A 7,966-nucleotide genomic window follows, 5' to 3' on the forward strand; every position below is an offset into this window, starting at 1 on the left:
ACTTTCTTATAGTTATTCATTTTCCTGGTCCTTATTTAAGTTTTCTAGATTCCTGCTATGAGTGAAACCATCCGGTAGTTTTCTTTTTCTTTCTGGCTTATTTCGCTGAGCATGATCCCCTCCAGCGCCACCCATGTGCTGCAAATTGCATGTGTTTATCTTTTTTGAATGCTGAATAATATTCCATGGTATATATGTACCACATCTTCTTGATCCAGTCATCTATTTTGGGCATTTGGGCTTGTTCCAAGCTTAGCTATTGTAAATAGTGCTGCTATAAAACATAGGGGTGCTGGTGTTCTTTGGAATTGATGTTTCTGTGTCCTTTGGGTAAATACCTAGGAGTGGAATTGCTGGATCATATGGAAGCTCTATGTTTAGTAGGTCCAGAAATCTCCACACAGCTCTCCATAGTGGTTGGAGAGTTTGCACTCCCACCAACAGTGCAGAAGAGTTCCTTTTTCTCCACACCCTTGCCAACATTTGTTGTTGTTAGTTTTTTTAATATGTGCCATTCTCACTGGTGTAAGATGGTATCTCATGGTACTTTTGATTTGCATTTCCCTGATTACAAGGGATGTTGAACATTTTTTCATATGCCTGTTGGCCATTTGCATTTCCTCTTCAGAGAAGTTTTTTTTTAGCTCTTCGGCCCATTTTTGAGTGGATTATTTTCTTTGTTCTTGTTGAGTCTCATCAGCTCTTTGCAGATTTTTGTGATCAGTCCTTTATCATTAGTGTTGGGTGCAAAAATGTTCTCCAGTTGGTGGGGTTTCTCTTTGTTTTTGTATTTGTCTCTTTTGCTGTGCAGAAGCTCTTTAATTTGATGTAGTCCCAGCTGTTGATCTTTGCCTTCACTATCACTGCTTTGGGTGATGTGTCTGTAAAGATGTCTTTGATGTGAATATCACGTAGTGTTTTGCCTATATTTCCTTCTATGTATTTTATGGTTTCAGGTCTTATGTCTAGTTCTTTAATCCATTTTGAGTTGATTTTTGTGTATGGTGTGAGGTAGTGGTCAAGCTTCATTCTTTTGCATGTAGTGACCCAGTTTTCCCAGCACCATTTATTGAACAAACTTTCTTTGCTCCAATGCATAGTCTTTGCTCCTTTGTCAAAGATTAGTTGACCATAAATCTGTGGGTTTATTTCTGGATTTTCTATTCAATTCCATTTGTCTGTGTGTCTGTTCTTGTTCCAATACCATGCAGTTTTAATGATTATGGCTTTGTAGTATAGTTTGAAGTCTGGGAGTGTGATACCTCCATTCCTTCTTTTTTTTTTTTTCAGGAGAGCTTTGGCTATTCGGGTTTTTTTGTGATTCCATATGAATTTCATCAATAATTGTTCTATTCTTTGAAGAATGACATTGAGATTTTGATTGGAATAGCATTGAATCTGTATATTGATTTTTGTAGGATGGCCATTTTAATAATGTTTATTCTTCCAATCCATGAGCAGGGGATGTCTTTCCATTTCTTTGTGTCTTCTTCTATTTCTTTTAACAGTGTTTTATAGTTTTCTTTGTACAGGTCCTTTACCTCTTTTGTTAGATTTGTTCCCAAGTATTTGATTTTTTTTTGTTTTGATAATAAAAGGGATGTTTCATTTTAATTTCTTCTTCTTTGGTTTTATTGTTTGTCTATAGGAAGGCTACTGACTTTTGTGTGTTGATTTTGTATCCTGCCAATTTACTAAACTGATTGATGAGTTGAAATAGTTTTTCAGTGGAGTTTTTGGGGTTCTCTATGTATATTATCATATCATCTGCAAATAGTGATAGTTTGACTTCTTCTTTTCTATTTGGATTCCTTGTACTGCTTTCTCTTGTCTTATTGCTCTGGCTAGGACTTCCAGTATTATATTGAAAAGCAGTGGTGAGAGTGGACATCCTTGTCTTGTTCCAGATCTTAATGGAATTGCTTTCAGCTTTTCACCATTGAGAATGATACTGGCTGTTGGCTTGTCATAGATGGCCTTTACGATGTTGAGGTATGTTCCTTGTATCCCACGAATTTCAAGGGCTTTTATCATGAATGGGTGTTGCACTTTCTCGAAAGCTTTCTCAGCATCTATTAATGCTATCATACGGTTTTTGTATTTATTTTTGTTGATGTGTTGGATAACGTTGATTGATTTTCGGTTGTTAAACCATCCTTGTGTCCCTGGAATGAATCCTACTTGGTCGTGGTGAATTATCTTATGGATACATTGTTGGATTCTGATAGCTAAAATTTTATTGAGGATTTTTGCATCAGTGTTCATTAGGGAGATTGGCCTGTAGTTTTCCTTTTTTGTGTTGTCCTTGTTCGGTTTTGGTATTAGTGTAATGTTGGCTTCATAGAACGTGTTTGGTATTGTCCCTTCCTTCTCAATTTTTTGGAAGAGATTGTGAAGGATAGGCACTAATTCGTCTCTGAATGTTTGGTAGAATTCATTTGTAAATCCATCAGTTCCTGGGCTTTTGTTTTTGGGGAGGTTTTTGATTACCATTTCAATTTCGCTGCTTGTAATTGGTCTGTTTAGGTGTTCTATTTCTTCTTTATCTAGCTTTGGGTAATTGTAGAGTTGTAGGAATTTATCCATCCCCTCTAGATTGTTGAACATTTTCCCATATAACTGTTCATAGTAGTTACTGATTATTCTTTTGATTTCAGCTGTGTCCGTTGTGATTTCTCCTCTTTCATTTATTATCCTGTTTATTTGTGCATTCTCCCTTTTTACCTTTGTGAGCCTGGCTAGGGGTTTGTCTATTTTATTGATTTTTTTCAAAGAACCAGCTCTTGATTTCATTGATCTTTTGGATTGTTTTTTTAGTTTCAATTTCATTTCTTTCTGCTTTGGTTTTTATTATTTCTTTTCTTCTACTGGTTTTTGTTTTTTTTTTTTTTTTTGTTCTTTTTCTAGATCTTTGAGCTTTGAGATTAGGTTGTTTCTTTGAGTTCTTACTTGTTTCTTGATGTGAGCATCTATTGCTATATATTTTCCTCTTATTACTACTTTTGCTCCATCCCATACATTTAGGATATTGGTGTCCAACTTGTCATTCAATTCAAAGAATTTTTTAATTTCTTCTTTGATCTCCTCATTAGTCCAGTGGTCTTCCAGTAGTGTGGTTTTTAATCTCCATGATGTAGGAAAGTTCCCTGCCTTCTTTTTATGGTTTATTTCTAGTTTGATGCCTTAGTGGTCAGAAAAGATGGTTGGTATGATTTCAATCTTGGTGTATCTGTTGATGTTTGTCTTGTGCCCCAGTATGTGATCGATCCTGGAGAATGATCCGTGTGCGCTTGAGAAAAATGTGTACTCCGTTTTTTTGGGGTTTAGTGTTCTATAGATGTCTGTTAAGCCCAAATGCTCTAGGTCCTTATTTAGAGCTTTAGTTTCTTTACTTATTTTTTGTCTTGTTGATCTATCCATTGTTGATAGTGGTGTGTTGAAGTCTCCCACTACGTATTGTGTTTTCTCTGATGTCTGTTTTCAGAGAGGACAACAGTTGTCTGATATATTTTGGTGCTCCTTCGTTTGGTGAGTATATGTTAATGAGTGTTATTTCTTCTTGAATTATTGTCCCCTTGATCATAATGTAGTGACCGTTGGGGTCTCTTTTTATTTTTTTGAGTTTGAAGTCTGTTTTATCTGATATAAGTATAGCTGTTCCTGCTTTTTTTTTTTTTTTGGTCCATTTAACTTTGTTGTTTTAACTTTGAGCCTATTTTTATCTTTTGTAGATAAATGTGTTTCCTGGAGACAGCAAAAGGTTGGATTTTGTTTCTTAATCCAACCTGCGACTCTGTGTCTTTTTATTGAAGAGTTTAGTCCATTTACATTTAGAGTTAATATTGATATGTTAGCATCTGTATTTGCCATTGTGTTTGTCTTTCCTTTGATTTTATTTATTTATTCTTTTAATAACTTTTTTTTTTTTGGCCTTCGTTCGTTGTTATTCGTCCCTCTGAGGTTCTGGCTTTAGGACTCCTTGTAGTATTTTTTGGAGTGGGGATTTAGTCGTAATGAAATTCCAGAATTTCTGTTTGTCTGGGAAGGTCCTTATTCTTTCTTCATAGAGGAAGGAGAGCTTTGCAGGATAGAGTATTCTTGGTTGGCATCTGTTTTCTTGGAGTCTGTTGACTATGTCCCTCCACTCTCTCCTTACCTGTATTGTTTCTTCAGAGAAGTCTGATGTCAGCCTGATTGGTTTTCCTTTGAATGTTATCCGTTTCTTCCCTCTTGTCAGCTTCATTATTTTTTCCTTGTCCTGGATTCTTGGGAGCTTTACTATTATGTGTCTTCCTGTATTTTTCCTTTTGTCATGGAAGTTTGGTGTTCTTCTTGCTTCTTTTATATCAATTTTCAGCTCCTTCTTCACATTTGGGAAGTTCTCTTCCATTATCTCCTGGAATATTTTCTCTGTTCCTACATCTCTCTCCTCTCCTTCTGTGATTCCTATAACTCTTATATTTCCTTTCCTCATGGAGTCAGATAGTTCCCGAAGTCTTTCTTCGTTCTTTTTCCTTCGTACTTCTCTTTCCTTTTCTGTTTTGGTTCTTTTTATTTCTGTGTCTTCAAGAGTACTTATTCATTCTTCCATTTCGTCTATTCTGCTTTCATTGCTTTTCCCAGAGTTCTTTAGTTCCTCCATTAATTCTTTGATCTCCTGCATTTCTCTTGCTTCCCTCTTTAGGGACTCAATTTCATTCTTCAGATCATTGATTATTTTTCGCATATCATTGTTTTCCTTTATGACTTCTGTCACTTTTTTAATCATGGCAATTTTAAGTTCTTTCTGGAAGGCTCAGAAGTTCTTCCAAGTTACTGTCGTTGTAATCTGGGGGGTGGTTTTCTTTTTGTGGTGTGCTTTTTTCCTGAGGAGTTGTTAGGTTGCATGTGGTTCTTCTACTCCCTACTGTCTGTTTTCTAATTTGTTGTATGCATTGGGACACTGTGTTGCTCGGACTGGCCGGCATCTTGGGTAAACTTCTCCGCTCCCCTCTGGCTCCTCCAGGAGCCATCTCTGGCTTCTGAGGGAGCTTTCTGCTGGTTTCAGGCAGTCTTTACTGAAGAAATGTCCCTGTTCTAAAATGGCGACGCGGGACGCAGTCCCTGCACCTCCGGTCTCAGGCACACTCTTCTGTGCGCCCGGTCTGCCCCGGCCGTTGGTGCCTGCTCCCTCTGTGGGCTCAGACTGCTGGTCCGAAGGGGCCTGGTGTGGGCTAACTTCCCAGCTGGCCATTGGCTCCTCCGGGAGCCTTCTACCCTTTTCAAGCAGTCTTTTCTTAAGAAATTTCCCTGTTCTATGCAGTGTTAGTGACTTTTCTTTTCTGGTCGCTAGGTGGCGCCAGATATCTTTCCTATTGTCCTTGGGGGGCTGTTTTTCGCCCCCCCCACCCCCGTGGGACAGGGTACAGAGCGGGAATGGTAGGGTAAACCTCAACGGCTTTGGGGTGCTGTGTCTGTCTTGTGCCCCACCATCGTGGAGAACCCACGCCCCGAATTTCGTGCCCCCGGTCTCAGTTCCAAAGCCCTCAGGTCCAGGATGCGGGCTGTAGCCCAGTTCAGTGGCGCTGGAATGGCGCCTTCTGCCCCCCACTCCCATGCCTGGGCGCCTGGTTCCTGCTTACTCAGTGATGGACTTTCACCTCAGTGAGGACCTCCGCGCGTCTCCCCGCAAGCCTAGGTCGAAGGCGCGGGGACCTGGGCAGCCGCGATCCCGATCCGCGTTTGATTTTCAAGTGCACCAAGCATGCCGCTTTTCCGCGCAAGCTTACCGGCTGGCCCAGGGCTGTGTGCAGGTCTCCAGAGTCTTTGTTGTTCTCTAATGGCGCCCGGAGACGTTCGCTCACCGCCGCGGCAAATCCTGCAGGGTTCTCCACAGCTCCATTTCACGGGGTGTGGTGGCTGCAATAGTTCATTTCCACTCACAGTCCCGCTTGATGCATAGTTTGTTCTTGTTGGTCGTTTTAGTTTGTTTTTTTCCTCCTCTCTGTTTTTCGGACAGTGCCGACTTTGTGGGTGGGGGAGGGGAGCAATGTCCTGCGCTTTCCTCCCTTCTAGTCCTCTTTTATGGCAACTTTCTTCTTTGGGTAGTTTGCTGAGTCGTCTGTTTATCTTCCGTGTCCCAGTTCTCACTGGGACCTGCCGCTTTTCCTCCCTATTAACTTTTTTTAATGGGAGATCTTACTCGCAGCGTCTCCTTGCCACCATGTTGCTCCGCCCCTCTGAATTTTAATATTTAATGTTCATATTTTAATCAATTTTTCTAGTTCCTAGGTATTAACAAGAATTTTTTTTATTTGTGATTTTTCTTGATTCCTGAGCCTAGTCTGTATTACTATGAACTTTCCTCCCAGTGTCACTTTTGCTGCATCCTATAAATCCTGATAAGTGGTGTGTTCATTTTCATCTGTCTCCAGTTAGTTTTGTCTTCTCCTCTGATATCTCTGTTAACCCTATATTTGCTCAATAGTAAGTTGTTGAGTTTCTACCTGCTTGGTGTCTCCTTATTTCCTCTTTTGGTTGAGATGTAGTTTCATACCATTGTGATCCTAAAAGATGCTCAATATGATTTCAATATCATAAACTTATTGGGTCTCATTTTTGTCTGAATATATGGTATATTCCTCAAGAATATTTCATGTTTACTTGAAAAGAATGTTTATTTACTCTTTGGGGGATAGACTGCTCTATAAACATCTATTAAGTTCATGTCATCTAATTTGTCATTTAAGGTCATTATTTACATGTTAACTTTCAGTCTGGATCATCTGTCCATTGCTGTAAGTAGTGCAGTCAAATCCCTTAGAAGTATTGTGTTGAGGTAATTGTTTCCCTTTATCTCTGTTAATATTTACTTTATATACTTTGGTACTCCTATTTTGGGTACATATATATTTAAAATGTTATGTCTTCTTGTATTGATTTATTTACCATTATATAATGTCCGTTTTTATCTCTTATTCCCTTTTTGCAGTGGAAGTCTATTTTATCTGATATAATCGTGGTGGTTCCCGCTTTTTAAAAAATTTCCATTGATGTGGAGTACCATTTTCAACCCCTTCACTTTAAGTCTGTGTTCATCTCAAAACTGAAGTGAGTCTCTTGTAGGCAGCATATTGTTGGGTTTTATTTTTTAATTCTTCCAGCTACTCTGTGCCTTTTAATAGTTGCATTCCTATAGTTATATTTAAGGTGATTATTGATATGTGATGCTTGCTACTGCCATTTTGTTATTGTTTTCTGATTTTGCCTTGTTCAGGTTTTATGAACTTTGTTTTTTGTTTTTTTTTTCAGTTGACATAAAGAACTACCTTCAGAGCCTCCCTGGTGGCGCAGGTGGTTAAGTGCAGTGCTGTGAAGCTGTCCACAGTCTCTGCAGTGCCGGTTTCATCCCCACCGGCCTCAGAGCAATCCACATGGCGAGTAGACCTCTCTTCTCATGCCCGCTGCTCCCCTCATCAGTGTATTTCCTCAGTCTGCCTGTTCTGTTCCCCGCTCTGTCACTGGTGAATCCTCTCACCCTCCTGCAAATCTGGCCAGTACCCTGGTTCTTATATAAATAAATAAATAAATCTTAAAAAAAAAAAGAACTACCTTCAACATTTCCTGAAAGGAACTCTCATGGTGCTGAACTCCTTCAACTTTTGTTTTTCCAGGAAAGTCTTTATTTCTCAATCTTATATGAAAGGGATTTTTGTGAGACCTAGTATTCTTGACTGGTATTTTTTATCTTTGGGTATTCTTTAAAATGTCATCCCACTCTCCTGGCTTGTAGAGTTTCTGGTGAGAATTTTAATGATAGAATGCTGGACATATCTTCAAATATTATTGCTTTTCTTCCCTAGCTGATTTTAACATTCTGTCTTTGTCTTGTGCTCTTACTGGCATACTACTATAAGTCTTGGTATCATCCTCTTTGCATTTTGGTAGCCAGAACTGTGAGCTTTATGGGCTCTGTTTATTCAGTTTA

This window comes from Talpa occidentalis, unplaced genomic scaffold (genome assembly GCF_014898055.3).
Source record: "Talpa occidentalis isolate TD23 unplaced genomic scaffold, MPIMG_talOcc4v2.1 talOcc4.9, whole genome shotgun sequence".
In the NCBI taxonomy this organism is placed as follows: Eukaryota; Metazoa; Chordata; class Mammalia; order Eulipotyphla; family Talpidae; genus Talpa; species Talpa occidentalis.